Here is an 18,374-nt window from a genome sequence, read left to right as displayed (position 1 = left end):
AATACATTTCTCTTGGTGGGAATTGCCTCCTCACTAGGGCAGGAATTCATAATTATTTAAATGAAATAGTTTGGGGGACCCATAACAGGCAATGTCCAAGGCTTACCCCTGATTCTATACTCAGGGATCATACCTAGTGTACCACATTTAGCACTACAATTCTAATCCAAGTTAGCCCCATGCATGGCAAGTGCCCTACTAGCTGTACTATTTCTCTAGTTCCTATATTAAACTGTTCTTAATTATTTTTTGTTTTTTGTTTTGTTGGGTTTTTTTTGGGGGGTCACAACCGGCAGCGCTCAGGGGTTACTCCTGGTTCCACGCTCAGAAATCGCTCCTGGCAGGCTCGGGGGACCATATGGGATGCCCGGTTTCGAACCAACGACCCTCTGCATGAAAGGCAACGCCTTTCCTCCATGCTATCTCTCCGGCCCCTGTTCTTAATGATTTTTTAATTATAATGTTTTTTTCTACTACTCCTCTTTCTACTAAGGATTTTTAAATTTTGAGTTTGCTCCTAATAGTTGGGGGAGGGGGGATTGAGCCCAGGACCTCAGTATTCTAGTGCTGAGCCACAGCCAAATCCTCTATTGTGATCTTTAAAGTTTTAGCTTTTTTTTGGGGGGGGGGGTGTTGATTGTGTTGAGCTTACTTTTTGGTATGTGGTCTATTCTTTTATGTTTAGATGCCTAGTTAGGGGCCAGATCAATAACACAGCGGTAGGATGTTTGCATTGCAGGCAGTTCAGGCAGCCAAGTCAGGAGGGAACCGGTTTGATTCCTAACATTCCATATGGTCTCCCAGCCTGCCAGGTGCAATTTCTGAGTGCAGAGCCAGGAATAACCCTTGAACGCCACTGGATGTGGCCCAACAACCAACCAACCAACCAACCAATAAATAAATAAATAAAACAAAGTTTTAAAAAATAGATATCTAGTTAGCTATACCATCATTTGAAGATACCACCTTTGTGTTTGAGCATGCTCAGTGTTTTCTCCTGGCCCTGAGCTCAGAGATAATTTCTGCTAGTTTGATCCAATTTAAGTCAGTTACACACAAAGCAAGTACCTTACCCCTGTTCTTCATCCTTTAAAATTTTAATCAGGGCATTTTTTAAATTTTTCAACTATTCTTTTACTACTTTTGGTTCATTAAAATTTTATATAAATTTTATTATTTATTTATTTATTTATTTATTTTGGTTTTTGAGCCACACCAGGCGGTGCTCAGGGGTTACTCCTGGCTGTCTGCTCAGAAATAGCTCCTGGCAGGCACGGGGGACCATATGGGACGCCGGGATTCGAACCAACCACCTTTGGTCCTGGATCAGCTGCTTGCAAGGCAAATGCCGCTGTGCTATCTCTCCGGGCCCTTATATGAATTTTAAAGTAAAGTTGATTTGTTGTTGTTTTTTCAAAATGTATATATACACATTTATTGAAGGACCATATGCACTGGGCTTTTCAAACCCTGGCTCTGTTCTGGGCTGTTGGGAGACCTGTGTGCCTGCAATTCTCAGAATTCACAAGTCCCCATCACTCAGGGCAACTGCTTTCAAGGGCAAATTAGCAAATGTAATGTTTTATCCATACCACATCCCCTTTGTCAGGATCAACAAGCATCACTCACTTGTGAAAGTCAATCTATCCACAAAAAAAAAAAAAAAAAAAAAGGGCCCGGAGAGATAGCACAGCGGCGTTTGCCTTGCAAGCAGCCGATCCAGGACCAAAGGTGGTTGGTTCGAATCCCGGTGTCCCATATGGTCCCCCGTGCCTGCCAGGAGCTATTTCTGAGCAGACAGCCAGGAGTAACCCCTGAGCATCACCAGGTGTGGCCCAAAAAAAAAAAAAAAAAAAAAAGAAAGTCAATCTATCTATTTAGTCTTTGTTTTGTTTTTGTTTTGCTTTTGGACCACATTCAATGGTGCTCGGGTTTACTGTTGGCTCTATGGTCAGGAGTCACTCAGAGATTCAGAGGACCATATGTGTTATCCAAGATTAAGCCAGTCAGCTGGATTCAAGTTAAGTTCAAGTTTTTTTAAATTGATTAATTACTTTTTGGGCCACACCCAGTGGTGCTCAGCGGTCACTCCTGACTCTGCACTCAGAAATTACCCCTGGCAGGCTGGGGGACCATATGGGAAGCTAGAAATCGAACCAGGTCCCTCCTGGGTCAGCCGTATGCAAGGCAAATGCCCTACCTCTGTGCTATCGCTCCGGCCCCAAATTAAGTTCAAATTAAGTGCCCTACCCACTGTACTAATTCTCTGTCCCCCTGTGTCCATTTAAATGAGAAACTATAGAGCTTACTTTTTGTTGTAGTTATTTTGGGTCACACCCGGCAGTGCTCCTGGCTCTGCACTTAGAAACTACTCCTGGCAGGCTTAGGTGACCAAATGCAATGCTAGGGATCCAAGCTGGGTTGACTGCTTGCAAACACCCTATCCGCTGTGCTATAGAGTGAGCTTTTTAAATAAATGTAAGTGGCATTATTTAGTACATAGTCCAAAGATGATTATTTTTTCCTTCTGATCATTCAGGATTTTTTTGGTGGGAGGAATGGGGAAGTTGGGTTGTGGTAGAGTGCTATGACCACACCCAGCAGGTTCTAAGTCACTCTTGGCAGCATTCAGAGGACAACATATGGCAGTTAAGATTTAACTGAGTTGCTGCATGTAAGGCAAGCAATTTACCTTCTTTACTGTCTCTCTGTCCCAAGTGTTCAGTTCTTTTTTTTTGTTTGTTTTGTTTTTTGTTTTTTGTTTTTGGGTCACACCCATCAGAGCTCAGGGGTTACTCCTGGCTCTACACTAAGAAATCTCCCCTGGCAGGCTCAGGGGACCATATGGGATGCCGGGATTTGAACCACCGTCCTTCTGCATGGAAGGCAAACACCTTACCACCATGCTATCTCTCTGGTCCCAAGTGTTCAGTTCTAATCAATTCGCATAGGTGGATAATTGGTGCCGTCTCTTGTGTGAATAGAAAATGAAGTGATGCCATGGAAGAGGAGCTCTGACAGAGACAGAGACTTTTCTGACTCCTAAGCATTGAGCAAGAATCTGCCACCAGGGAAAAGGAAAATTGGATCTTTTCCCAGTTACCTTGAAACAAATGTGAGAAGCCTCCTCTATTTTTTTTTTTTTTAGTGCAGGGCTCCAGAGCTAAGCCTCCCCCAACTAGAATGGAATAAGCTAAATGGAAATTGAAAGCAATAACCTTCATTTTTTTTAATTGCAATAACCTTCTTAAAGTCAGTGCTTGACCAAGTTTGCATTCCTTAGTGGTAGTTAATTTTTTTTTCCTTTAAGAAATTAGGAAATTGGGCAGGGTTGGAGAGATGTACAATGGCTAGAGCACTTGCCTCATACTTAGCTGTGCTGGATTTCTAGCTTCTCATAGGGTACCCCAGGCACTGCCAGAAATGATTCCTGAGTGCAGAGCCAGGAGTCACCTCGGAAATACTACCAGGTGTGGCTCAAAAATAAAAAAAAGAAAAAATAGTTTTGAGGGCTGGAGAGATGGTACAACAGGTAAGGTGCCTACTTTGCAAACATTGGACCCATGTTTAATCTCCAGCACCAATATAGTCCCCTGAGCCCACCAGGAGCAATCCCTGGTACTGCTAGATGTGAAAGGAAAATAAACAGAAAAAAAAGTTAGCCTTAGTGCCAGAGAGATAGTATAGTGTATAGATGCTGAAGGTACCAGCCAGGCCCTCTAAATTCCCCACATTTACTATCCACTTCTTTGCAGCTGAGGTGTTAATTCCTTAGAGATTCCACACAGGTGTGAGGGTGCAATCTGGCCCTCCAGGTCCTGACAGAGAAATGGCTATCACATCAGAGAGTTCACTCTGCAGATGTCATTTAATTCTTCAAGAAAAATCTAGCAAAGGAAAAACCCTAGGTAACTGGATTCCTTTCTCTGTTGAATGGCTATGAACTTCCTCTATTCTGATTCACCAAAGTTGTCCTTTTAAGCCAAAGCCAAAAAGACTTCTCTGCCCAAATCAGTCCTATAGTGCTATTCTCAGATCACTAAACCTAGAACAATTCCTGAGGATCAGTCTCAAAGACTCAGTTTTTGTTTCCGTCTGCTGCATGAGCCTTAGTAAAGCTGAACCTTCGCCTCTGCTGGAAAAATAGTTACCCCATAACATGCTAAAAGCCGATTCTGAAAATCAAGGCTAGACGAGGTCCCCATATCAACAGCAACATGCATCTCATACTCTCTCCAGTCCTTGCTGAAGAGACTTTTCCAGAGATGAATGAGAATTGGAAGGAAAATAGAATTTGACGTAATTGACAGAGTAGCTAGAAGGCTTGACTATCTCTGCTTCTTGTGGCAGAAGTAATTACAAGAAAGAATAGTCTTTAACCTTGAAAGCATTGGATCACAGTAATTAAAAGCCAGGGAACACTTAAGATCTTGTCCCTCAATACTTGGAATCAGCTCAAGAATCCCCCTCATCTTGGAATCATCTCAAGAATCATATTTTTAGCAAGAGTATTGAAAAAAGAAAAAAGGTATTGTGGTAAAGAAAGGAAAACAGGATTGGACTGCAGAAAGGAATTTACTGTGGTTCTTTATCTTTCGTGCCTGATATTAACATAGCATCCTTGTACATGTGCAGTCAGTCTCCAAGCCTTTGAGATGCTGTAGAATATAGACTGTTGGGGCGGCAAGATAGCATGGAGGTAAGTCGTTTTGCCTTCCAGGCAGAAGGATGGTGGTTCGAATCCCAGCATCCCATCTGGTCCCCCATGCCTGCCAGGGGCAATTTCTGAGTGTAGAGCCAGGAGTAACCCCTGAGTGCTGCTGGGTGTGATCCAAAAACCAAAAACCAAACACAAAAAAAAAAAAAAAGAATATAGACTGTTGCACATTAAAACATAGTTTGGGGAGGGGACAGAGAGAGATTGTACTGGGGTTTAAGGCATGCAGACTTGAATTGGCTAATGTTAAAATATGTTGAGTTTGGGGCTGGAGAGATACATGAAGGTAAGACATTTGCCTTGCATGCAGAAGGTCGGTGGTTCGAATGCTGGCATCCCAGATGGTCCCCCGTGCCTGCCAGGAGTGATTTCTGAGCATAGAGCCAGGAGTAACCCTTGAGCGCTGCCGGGTATGACTCATACATATATGTTGAGTCAGGAAAGCAGTTCACAAGGAGCTTTCATAGGCTAGATACCGTTGCATAATTTTTAGGGAAACATTTTTTATTTAATATACTCATGGCTGTTAATAAACTTGCCAATGTATGCACAGTGTGTTCAGTCAGTGATTAATTCAATGAGTTTCAAGTTCCATATAAAAACTTACTAATTGTTTTTGTGATTGCTCTGTTCCTGACCCAGCAACTAATGTGTTTTGGTTACTTATTTTGTTCCTGTTGTACTTTTTTGACTTATGACCTATTCATATTTGCCCAGCTCCTAGGATGGGTCGGAAGTTCTGTCTCAATTTCCTGGCTTCTGCTCCTAAGTTTTTCACTACAATGTGAAAGTATAAAATTAGAATTTAGAATAAATTCTAAAACTGATACTAATACAAATTTAGACCTTTATGTCTTGCCCTATAAACAACTAAATTGTTGGCACAAAATTTTAAGATAAAAAAATTTTTTAGGGCCGGAGCAATAGCACAGCAGTAGGGTGTTTACATGCAGCCAACCCTGAATGACCTTGGGTTGATTCCCGGCAACCCATGTGGTCCTTCGAGCTTAGCAAAGGCAAGTTCTGAGTGCAGAGCCAGGAGTAACCCCTGAGTGCTGTGGGTGTAACCCAACCCCCCCTCCAAATTCTTTTTTAGGGCCAGAGTGATGGCGCAGCAGTAGGGCATTTGCCTGGCATGTGGCTGATTTAGGATGGACAGCGGTTCCATCCCCTGGCGTCTCATATGGTACCCTAAGCCAGGAGCGATTTTTGAGCACATAGCCAGGAGTAACCCCTGAGAGTCAATAGGGGTGGCCCAAAAACCAAAAAATAAATTTTTTAAAGTTAGTGAAGTAGAAAATATTATTTAGGAAATATGAGATAAGGAGAGAGAGAGAGAGAGAGAGAGAGAGAGAGAGAGAGAGAGAGAGAAGAGACGAGATAGACAATAGAAGAAAAGAAAGAAAGGAGACCCATAAAGTAATGAAAAAAAATTACACATCCCAAGAGTTGGGATATGGGAAACACCAGAGTTAGAGTTGGAGTGTGCTTTGACAGAATTCTTTTTTTGGGTGGGTGGGTGGGGCACACCCAGCAGTGCTCAGAGGTTACTCCTGGCTCTGCACTCAGAAATAGCTCCTGGCAGGCTTGGGTGACCATATGGGACGCCGAATTTAGATCCACCATTCTTCCTGGATCGGCTGTGTGCAAGGCAAACATCTTACTGCTGTGCTATCTCTCGGGACCCAAGGCAGACTTCTTAATATTATTCCTTCCATGTAATTTATTTAAGAGCACTTGTTTGATAGAAAGAGAAAAAGGCTTTGATTTGATTTGATTGGTTCTGGTATCCCTGCAGATTTGAAGGTAAAAGAATAAAAACTTGCAAGTTGATATCAGGTCAACAATTACTTGCCATAAATATGGTTTTAAGAAACCCTTTGTTACCAAGATCTTTTTGTTTTGTTTTGGTATTGGGGAGAGTCATACTCAGAAGTGACCAGAGCCTATTTCTGGTTCTGTGCTCAGGGAACTCTCCTGAGGGCTCTCCATTCAGGAAATCAAATATGGTACCATGGGTCTGACAGGTGTAAGGCTAATTAATGCCTTAATTCCTGCTCTGTCTCTCCAGCTCCTGTATCAAGACTTTTAACTGAGATTTGGAAAGTAATTAAATGAAGGAAATTAAAATTTTATCAAAGTTAATCCTCTGATAAACTGCTTGGGGAATCTGGGGATTAAAACATAGTATATGATTTCTTGATGCTACCTCTGTGAGAAATAAACATGCAAATACATCATTTTAATTTAGGTAGGACTCTGGGTAAAAAGACTCAATTAAAAGAATCACCTAAATTTCCTGATAATTCCCTTATGAGCCATATAGTTTATCATTATTTTCACTAGTATTTAAGGATTAGAAATGTAAACATAGGTATGTAATCAAGGTAAATCATACTTGTATTATATCAAATAACTTGTATCTTTATAAATTTTGTTTGTGTGAATCTCAGACAGAAATTAAAATTATGTACCTAAGAAATATGCTTACTATTCTAACTAGGTAAAGGTTTAAGGGTTGTAGTTTTCTCTCAATTTTTTTTTTATATTTGTTTATTTTGTTTTTTTGGAGGGGCACCCCTGGTGATGGTTAGGGGTGACTCCTGGATCTATGCTCAGTTTTTGTAGTGCTTGGGAGTCCTATGCAGTGTTGGGGATCAAACTGGGATTAACCATGTGCATGGAAAGTGATTTAATTTTTGTAGTATTTGGGTGCAGATGGAGCTACATATGTGGGCCTCACATGCAAGGCAAACGATTTACAATTGGTCTGTGTCCCTGGACTAATTTTTATTATTAACCATGATTTTCTAAAGATAATTAAGTTTTCTTTAATGATAATTTAATTCTAAATCTAAAATTGCTAACATTAGGACCTTATGCCAATAGAGAATTGAGATAATTAACAGTCATTGCTAAACTACAAAATTTGTTGGGTTTATATCCCTTCAAGGTCTGTCCATATTGGATATGCATGGTTTTCATTATAATAGTATTGTTCCAAATGGCAGGATTTTACCTTTTTTTTTTTTTTTTTTTTTTTTTGGTTTTTGGGCCACCACCGTTTGACGCTCAGGGGTTACTCCTGGCTATGTGCTCAGAAATCGCCCCTGGCTTGGGGGGACCATATGGGACGCCGGGGGATCGAACCGTGGTCCTTGGCTAGCGCTTGCAAGGCAGACACCTTACCTCCAGCGCCACCTACCCGGCCCTTACCTTTTTTTTTTTTTAACTTTTTACTGGGAGATACCATTCTGTGTTAGGGCTTGAAGCCAGGGCTACTGTATGCAAAGCATGAAAACATGAACTCTGAGCCATCTCCTAGTTCTCTTGTGTTTTGTTTTATTTTATTTTCAATAGCTGAGTAGTATTCTATCTTCTTTATTTATTAATGGTGCTGCAATAGTAATTCTGAAGATATTTACCTTTATTCCCTTTTCTCTTTAACTACAGAATCAACCCTGGGTCTGCCATATATAGAAAACTTGTTCTGTTGTTGTCGTTGTCATTGTTGTTGTTGTTGTTGTTGTTACTCCTGGCTCTGCACTCAGAAATCGCTCCTGGCAGGCTCAGGAAACCATATGGGATGCTGGAATTTGAACCACCATTTGTCCTGGTTTGGCTCCATGCAAGGCAAGCGCCCTACCACTGTGCTATCTCTCCAGCCCCAGAAAACTTGTTCTTTTGAGCACACTCAGTAGGAACAGAACCTGCAGAATTTTCTCAGATGTCAACAGAGACGCTGGTCACCAATTTTGCTTTTTCACAGACAAGGGGGCAAAAGGAAAGAACTCCAGGTTTGATTTAAGGTTGACTTTATCTAGTATTAGTAAATAAACTCCTACTATCTTTTGGCTACATTTTTACATATATTTCATCTTTCTGGCCACACACCCATTCAATTCCTTTTTTTTTTTTTTTTTTTTACTTTTCACTTACTAATGTCCTAGAATCTAAAATAAGCCTTGACTGCTTTAAATTCAATCATCCAATCACTATCATTGATTAAAAAGTTTAATCCAATTATGTTTATGGTAATTACAGAAATGGAATGCTCTTCAGCTATAAAAAATATGGAAGCCTCTCAAAATCAACAACACAGATGAGTCTTGAGGTCATTATGCTATTCTGGAGTGGATTATACTAAATGAAGACAAATTGTATATATTTCACTCAGGTGGAAAATAAAGAATAAAGAATGTAGCTCAGTGACAGCACATTTCTCAAATATAGAACCCCTGATTTCAATCACAGCTCTGAGAATTAAAACAAACAGTGATCAAAACTAATGAACAAACCAAATGAAGGAAAATCAAGCTCTTAAGATTGCAAAAGAGGGGCCAGAGAGATAGCATGAAGGTAGGGCATTTGCCTTGCATGCAGAAGGACAGCGGTTGGAATCCCAGCATCTCAATATGGTCCCCTGAGCCTGCTAGGAGCTATTTCTGAACATAGAGTCAGGAGGAACCCCTGAGTGCTGTCGGATATGACCAAAAACAAAACCAAAAAAAAAAAAAAAAGATTGCAAAAGAGGGGCCCTTGCTGTAGGACAGCAGTAGGGCACTTGCTTGCCTTGCGTGCAGCTGAGCCAGGTTCATTTCTCAGTACCCCATATGGTTTCCTGATCCTTCTGGGAATTATTGCTGACCAGGAGTAAGATGTGGCACCAAAACAGAAACAGATTGCAAAAAGAAAATAGTGTCTACAAGAAAAGAAGTGAGAAGGGAAGAGGGGGGTGAAAAGGGTAGTGGTAGCCAGTGGAGCAAGGCAACTGGACTGGGTGGACAGAGTGTAAATTACCAATAGGGAGGCATTCATTCAATGCTACCATTATGCTTGACATATGTATATGATTTGTGGTGGCGAGTGGTTTTCAGCCTTTTGTTTTCTTTATGACTTAAAGTAATGGGTAGTTTTCAGCTCCCAGTTTGAGGACCAGGATTAGACTGTAGGTATCATCCAAAAAGATTAAAAACTGATGGTTTAGGGGCTGGAGTGGTGACACTAGAGGTAAGGCATCTGCCTTGCAAGTGTCCCATATGGTTCCCCCAAGCCAAGAGCGATTTCTGAGCTCATAGCCAGGAGTAACCCCTGAGCATCAATGGGTGTGGCCCCAAAACAAAAACAAAAACAAAAAAACCCTCCTGGTTTAGGGGGTCTCTCATTTTCTTCATTTTTACTTCTTTTGTATATAATTAAACTTTTTTTTTTGTAGTGAAAGATTTAAAATTCTTTCTTGTTTCCTCTTGTACCTGTATTCTATTGTTATTTTCTCTGATGAGGCTTATGTTAAAACCTTTAGGGGCTGAGGTTTAGTACTTGCCTATCGTGGCAGACCCTGGTTTGATTTCCAGCACCAGGTATGGTCCCCCACCATCGCTTGGAATGATCCCTGAAAACCAAAAAGGATCCCAAAAAACCAAAACACAAAAATAAAATAAAAGTAATTAACACCTTTATACATTTTTAATACTCTAATCTGAATGTATACAAGTTTCACTTCATTAGCATATAAAACATGCCTTTTGTTCCTTGAAAACACCTTTTCCACTCCTTTCTAAAAGAGTTAATGGGGGGCCGGGCGGTGGCGCAGAAGGTAAGGTGCCTGCCTTGCCTGCGCTAGCCTTGGACGGACCGCGGTTCGATCCCCCGGTGTCCCATATGGTCCCCCAAGCCAGGAGCAACTTCTGAGCACATAGCCAGGAGTAACCCCTGAGCATTACCGGGTGTGGCCCAAAAACCCAAAAAAAAAAAAAAGAGTTAATGGGAGGGCCAGAGCGATAGCACAGCGGTAGGAAGTTTGCCTTGCACTTGGCCATTCAGGACGAACCTGGTTTGATCCCCAGTGTTCCATATGGTCCCCCTAGTCTGGAGCCATTTCTGAGCGCATAGCCAGGAGTAACTCCTGAACATCACAGGGTATGGCCCCAAACCCTTCCCACACCCCCCAAAAAAGAGTTAATGGGATCAATCTTTTCTGTGGTTTGTGTGACTAAATTATGTTCCTACCTCCACAAATGTAGCTCATTGGTAAAGAATGTTCCTTCATGTGTGAATCTTTGGATTTAATCCCAGGCACTACTAAAAGTGTTACTTTTTTGTCAGCGTTGATATGACAGGTTAATGGTCCTACAATTTCCATATAGAGAGATGCTATTTCACTATTTCCTTGTTTTGAATATTTATATTGGGAATGTAATACCAGACTTGCTTTCCTCTTTTAAATAACAGTTATTATTCTGTTCAGACTTCCATATTTTTTGTTTGTTTTTGTTTGGGACCATACCCTGCAAGTTCCATATGTTTAATATAATAATTTTATCTGATTCATCTCAGCACAGAACTTAGCAATTATTTCCATATATGCATTTCTCCAGGTACATATGGTATCTCCAGGTAAAAGTGATAAAGTTTTAAAATGTTTCCTTGAGGGGCCAGAGAGATAGCACAGTGGTAGGGCATTTGCCTTGCAGGCAACCAACCAGCTGACCCAGGAGAGACCTGGTTTGATTCCAGCAACCCATATGGTGCCCCAACTTGCCAGGGGTGATGGTGATTTCTGAGTGCAGAGCAAGGAGTAACCCCTGAGCACCACTGGGTGTGGCCCAACAACCTATCAATTAATTATTTAATCAATAAATAACATTTAAAAAACCAAATGTTTCCTTGATTATAATTTCTTTCTTTCTTTTGGGTCAGTGCTCAGGGGTTACTCCTGACTGTGCACTCAGGAATTATTCCTGATGAGCTCAAGGGACCATATGGGATGCTGGAGATTAAACCTAGGTCAGCCACTTGCAAGGTAAATGCTCTACCCACTGTACTATCACTCTGGGCCCTATTATAATTTTTTAATCAACTTTATTTCACTGTATTTTGTTTGGGTTTGGGACTACACACAGCAGTGCTCACAGGACCACATATGATGCCAGGGATGAAACCCAGATCAGCCACTTGCAAGGCAATTAAGTGCATTACAAGTTGTACCATCTCTCTATCCTCTATTTCAATTGTTTGCTTTCTCTTTATTTTTTAAATAATATCTTTATTGAAGCACCATATTTACAAGCATGTTTGTAGTTGGGTTTCAATTATAAAAAAAGGACACCCCCCCTTTATTTGCTTTCTCAAGGACTGACATTATACATCTGCTGTATATCTTGGTTCTTTTTCTATGTCTATTACTCTCCCTTTTAAAAATTTCTTTGCTTTCTTAATAATTTACTTGGCTCTTTTCATTTCTATTATTTATGTCCTTTTTAGGGCTTTTATTTCTTTTGTTTATTTTTGGGGTGGATATACCAGCAGTGTTCAGGGCTTACTAATGGTTCTGCAATTAGGGATCATGCCTGGGCATGTTCTAGGGACCATATGTGGCATGAGAATTTAACTGGGGTCAGTTGTGTGCAAGGCAATCACTTTACCCACAGTACAGACTCTCCAGTTCCCAATATAGTAATTTTAGTCTCTGACTTCTCCTTTGGACACCTTATATTTTAGTATTTTTTCTGAGGTGTGTGTGTGTGTGTGTGTGTGTGTGTGTGTGTGTGTGTGTGTGTGCGTGTGTGTGCACGCGCGCGCGAGAGTGCTAAAATAGCCTCAAACCTGGAAGTCACACATGAAAAGTACTCAGGGCTGGAGCAGTGTCACAAGTGGTAAGGCATCTGCCTTGCTCGCACTAGCCTAGGATGGACCGCAGTTCGATCCCCCAGCATCCAATGTGGTCCCTCAAGCCATGAGTGATTTCTGAGCACATAGCCAGGAGTAACCTCTAAGCATCACTGGTGTGGCTGAAAAACAAAAAAACAATAAAACAAAACAAAACAAAAAAGTCAAACCTAAATACCTAAACCAAAGTCAATGACAATATACTCAAGAAACCCAAATTACAACAAGCTATATACAAAAGGGACCTCAGACCAGGGGGGAACTAAGGGTGGAGATATGGGTGTGACTCAAAAAAATAAAAGAAATAAAAGTAAGTGCTCTGTCTGGGAGAAGAGAGAATATTTCTGGCCCAAAGGTACGTATTTTTATTTTAGGTTAGGTTGGCAACTTTCCTCTGCTATATGAAAGTTTTTTTCCCTGTATTTTTCATCTTACAAAGAAAATTAAATTTCTCTCTCTCTCTCTCTCTCTCTCTCTCTCTCTCTCTTTTGCCTTTTTCTCTTTCTTTCTTTTTGATGCTTTGCAGTGCTCAGAGCTTACTTCCAATCCTATGATCACTCCTAGCAGTTATTAAGAAACTATGTGGAGGGGCCGGAGAGATAGCATGGAGGTAAGGCGTTTGCCTTTCATGCAGAAGGTTATTGGTTCAAATTCTGCAATCCCATATGGTCCCCCAAGCCTGCCAGGAGCACTTTCTGAACATAGAGCCAGGAGTAACCCCTGAGCATTGCGTGACCCAAAAACCAAACCAAACCAAACCAAACCAAACAAACAAACAAAACTATTTGTACTTGGGATTGAAGTAAATCAACCACTTGCAAGACAAGTGACTTAATCCTTGAGCTATCTCGAACAATAAATTCTATTTTTTAACAATCATATTTTTGCATATATGCTTGACTATGCTCTTTCTTACTTGGCAGGCTTGGGGAACAATATGGGATGCTGGGTTGAACTTGGGTTGGCCTGATGCTGGGTTGGCCGTGTGCAAGGCAAACATTCTACCTACTGTACTATCTCTTCTGCCATATTGGCTTCATTTTGATCATCTGTTTGGAGGAAGACTTTCTGAAGAATGAAGGTTTAAATATTTTTTTCTGATTCTATTTTGGTGGAACATATGAGGAGAATGGAACTCCTATTCATACAGATTAATCATATCCTCTACCACTGAGCAGGAACAGAACCAGGTTACAGAAAGTGTCTATATGGAACTTTACACTGATTATACCAATCCTTAGCAACTATATTAGCAACTATTATATATGTTAGATAATCTTAGAAATGATGTAGCTAGTGTTTACCTATAAAAACTCATATATGGTCCTAGATGGTTGACCCATTTTGGTGCTAGCTAGCTAGAGTTTGAATGCATTCAATAAAACTTGGCTTTCTTGGGGCCAGAGTGATAGTCCACTGGGTAGGGCATTTGCCTGGCATGCATGTGAATTCATTTGATCCCTGGTTTCCTGAGCACAGAGCCAGGAATAGCCCCTGAGCATCACTAGGTGTGACTTCAAAACAAAAACAAAACAAAACAAACACCTAAACCTTGATTCTCCTAAACTCTTAAGTGCTTGCACATGTTTCTTTGTTAGATTTCTTTAATACTGGCTCACAGGTTCCCGTAACCTGGGATTTTCCTAAGTGTTGGGAGAGTGAAAGGTTTCTCTATTCATGTTAATAAGATGGCATTATGGAAACTCTAAAGGTTGGGGGCACTTGGTTCCTGGTTGCCAGGGGAGCCAACCTTGTAATTAAATGGTCAGAACTTTCAACCTACCCCTACCCCCCATAACTGGAAAGGGAGAGGGCTCAAGGCTGAATCAATTGCCAATGCTCAATGAGCTCATCAATCATGGCTAAGTGATGAAGAGTTCAGAGGTTTCTTCCTTTGTTAGAACTAAAATTAATCTGCTATGTCAGAGCAGACAAACCAAATTGGAATTTTGATCTTAGAAGGAAGACTATTGCTAAGAAGTAGGTTGCCTTTCCTTGTCCATAGGAAACTAACTATTCTGGAGGAAATCTCAAAGTTAATGTACATAGCAGCTCTCACAGTGTAGATGGGAGGCACAACTATACTATACTATGAACATATATTTATGTATATACTATGATATGTAGACTAGAATATGTATACTACAGATGTTTATTTTTAAAATTACAGATTGGATTTGCACATGGGAATTTCCACCCAATATCTCTTCTTAATCTTTAGAAGAAATATATGGAAAGCAGCTACTAATACTTCATAATGAAACAAGACTTCTTATTTTGTTTTTGTTTTTGTTTTGGGGCCACACCCTGTGATGCTCAGGGGTTACTCCTGGCTATGTGCTCAGAAATCGCTCCTGGCTTGGGGGACCACATGGAACGCCGGGGGGTCTAACCACAGTCTGTCCTGGGTCAGCTGTGTAAGGCAAAAGCCCTACCCACTGCACCACCGCTCCGGCCCCAAGACTTCTTATTTTAATGACTTACAACAATATACACTTGTTCTTGCACATGAATCAGCAAGCCCCAATCATTATTGGCTTCATTCTATGGACTGGCCTCAACTTGACTCAGGTCTGCTCCTCATATTTTTTATTCTGAAGAGGCAGCAGCAACATGGATATTCTATCCTGATGGAAGGTTACAGGAATGCCAAAATGCAGGGTAGGGAAACTCGAAAAATTTCTTAAGTCCTCTGTGAACACTGCAGGCTATTATTTTAGTAAGAGCAAAGAGCACAGAGTCAAGTGGAATACTCCATGGAATGGAAGGTGTAACTGCCCTCTTTTTTGAAAGGGTGCATACCCAGGTGCACTCAGGGGATACTCCTGACTCTGAGCTCAGAAATTGCTCTTGGCAGGCTCTGAGGACCATATGGGATGCCAGGGATTAAACCCGGGTCTGTCCCGGGTCGGCCTTGTACAAGGCAAATGCTCTACCACTGTGCTATCACTCTGGCCCCAATAACTTCCCTCAAGTTCCCAACAAAGGTTGTTGTGGGAGGAGGGGACAGGGCTCATACCCAGCAATGCTCAGGACCTACTCCTGCCTCCATGCTCAGAGCTTCCTGGAAGGGTTTGGGGGATTGATTATATATGATGCTGGAAATCTAACTGCAATCTGGACTGTAAAAGGTAAGCCCCCTGCCCAATGTATTGTGTTTTGGCACCTCTTGTATATGGGACAAAGGGCAGGGTCTTTGTGGCCTTTTCTCATCTGGCTAGTTGGACATCCACAGGACTAGAATAGCCTGAGGTTCTCCTGGAGGGCTTGCAGAGAGACATGGATCCTTTACTTCCTCTCATAAAGGCCCTTTTGCAAATCCTTGCATCCAGGACCTGCAGTTATGGGCATGGTGACGGTGGGGGTCTGTCCCTGTGATCAGTGCGGCCACCCTAAAAGTGAAGTTCAGTTTTCCAAGTAACCACATCTCTGCCTTCAAGCTTAACCATATTTGTTGTGTATGTAAATATTTTAGGGGATTATTATGTTACTGACCCTAACCTGATTGGTGATTGTGCCCTACCCTAGGGTGTGACCTGGCATTCTTCCCCCACCCTAGGGTGGTACCTGATTCTGCTTCCACCATTGGGTGGTATCTGATCCCACCATTGGGTGGTACCTGATTCTGGGGGGATAAAAAACAAGGGTCTGTGGAAGGCAGGGGGCTTTTTGCTGGAACTGAGGCTGTCTTTGGACTTCAGTCTTGTCTACTGAATAAAGCTAATATTTCCACAAGCCTGACTGTCAGCGAGCTGTTTACCCACCGTTTCACCTCAGAACCGTCGGCTAGACAGGGTGGCAGACATGTGCTCCGAGCTGGAAGAGAAAGGCCTCATCCTCCATCCCTCCATCAGTCAACCTCTTCAGGGGCTGACTTGCAACACATATTTAAGTTTTACTGTAACTTTAAAGAAGCTATGGGTTCTGAACTATCAAGTTTTGATTGCCTTTTTTTATATATAATTTTTTATTTAAGCACCATGATTACAAGCACGTTTGTAGTTGGGTTTCAGTCATAAACAGAATACCCCCCTTCATCAGTGCAAGATTCCCACCACCAATGCCCCCCTCTTCCCCCATTCCTGACTGTTTTCGAGACAGGCATTCTACTTCTCTCATTCTTTAACATTGTCATGCTAGTAGTTAGTGTAGTTATTTCCCTAACATTTTTCACCACTCTTTGTGTTGAGCTTCAAATTGTGAGCCGGTCCTTCTGTCCCTTCCAGCTCTTAACTCTATTGTCTCTGGGCCTTATTACAGTAATGTCTTTCATTTTTCTTTTTTTTCTTTTTATTTTTTTGGGTTTTGGGCCACACCCAGCGGTGCTCAGGGGTTACTCCTGGCTGTCTGCTCAGAAATAGCTCCTGGCAGGCATGGGGGACCATATGGGACACCGGGATTTGAACCAACCACCTTTGGTCCTGGATCGGCTGCTTGCAAGGCAAACGCCGCTGTGCTATCTCTCCGAGCCCTTTTTGTTTCTTTTTTTTTGGGGGGGGTCTTTCATTTTTCTTAAAACCCATAAATGGGGGAGAGTCGGAGGAAAAAAAAACATAAGTGAGTGAGACTATTCTGTGTCTATCTCTCTTCCTCTGACTTATTACACTCAACATAATAGATTCCATGTACATCTACGTATAGGAAAATTTCATGACTTCATCCCTCCTGACTGTGGCATAATATTTCATTGTGTACCACAATTTCTTTAGTCATTCATTTGTTGAAGGGCATCTTGGTTGTTTCCAGTGTTTTGTGTTCCTAGGGTATATCCCTCGGAGTGGAATAGCTGAATCATATGAGAGTTCAATTTTCAGTTTTTTGAGGAATCTCCATATTGTTTTCCATAAAGGCTGGTCTAGATAACATTTCCACCAGCAGTGAATAAGAGTTCCTTTCTCGGGGCCCGGAGAGATAGCACAGCGGCGTTTGCCTTGCAAGCAGCCAATCCTGGACCAAAGGTGGTTGGTTCAAATCCCGGTGTCCCATATGGTCCCCCGTGCCTGCCAGGAGCTATTTCTGAGCAGATAGCCAGGAGTAACCCCTGAGCACTGCTGGGTGTGGCCCAAAACCCAAAAAAAAAAAAAAAAAAAAAAAGAGTTCCTTTCTCACCACATCCCTTTCAGCACTGATTGTTCTTGTTCTTTGTGATGTGTGCCAGTCTCTGTGGTGTGTGATGGTACCTCATTGTAGTTTTGATATGCATCTCCCTGATGATTAGTGATGTGGAGCATTTTTTCATGTGTCCTTTGGCCATGGTTGTCTTTTCTTAGAAGGGGGGTTTTATAGTGGGTGTGCTATAGTGTCCTGGACAGATCCAGGGCTCTTGCCTAGCAGGCTGAGCCCTTTCCCCAGTTCTCTCCCAAACTAAGTTTATTTAGTTTTGGGCTTTTTCTTTTGTGTAGGGTTGGGGATAAATAGAATCCAGATTGTTACATACAAAGTTTCTGCCATTGAGCCACGCCACCCCCCAGGGATTTCTTTTCTACTTTTGTATTTTAGTATTGTAATAATAAATGTTTCATTTGTACAGACATTATTTCTAATCTAGTAAATAAGATCAATAAAGGTCATAATCTTTCCTAGTTCTACCCATAAAAATTTCTAAATTTTTATTTACACTTTGAATTACAGTATAATCCTACAGAATCATTCTAGCCCTTCTCTTCTTTCTATTTGTCATTACCTTTAGCAGCACAAAGAAATACCATTATTACCAGTATGCTTATTTGTTCAATAAGCCGAAGAGTGAGAAATCCCCCATAACCAGAAGTTTCTTCCTGTTTCTGTGCTCAGGGAACCTTAAGCAGATGCCAGATTCAAACAAGGATCAGCACCATTCAAGACAAATGCCTTAACTTATATATTACATCTCCTGCTGCAGCCTGCTTGGTCTGATTCTCACCAGCCATAGGACCTCTCTGAGTCAGTAAGTACTTTGATCTTGGTCATGTCAACCATACTACCTGTTCCATGCCAGAGCCTTGATCAG

The sequence above is a fragment of the Suncus etruscus genome, chromosome 6 (genome assembly GCF_024139225.1).
Source record: "Suncus etruscus isolate mSunEtr1 chromosome 6, mSunEtr1.pri.cur, whole genome shotgun sequence".
Classification (NCBI taxonomy): Eukaryota; Metazoa; Chordata; class Mammalia; order Eulipotyphla; family Soricidae; genus Suncus; species Suncus etruscus.
This window is presented reverse-complemented; position numbering follows the sequence as displayed.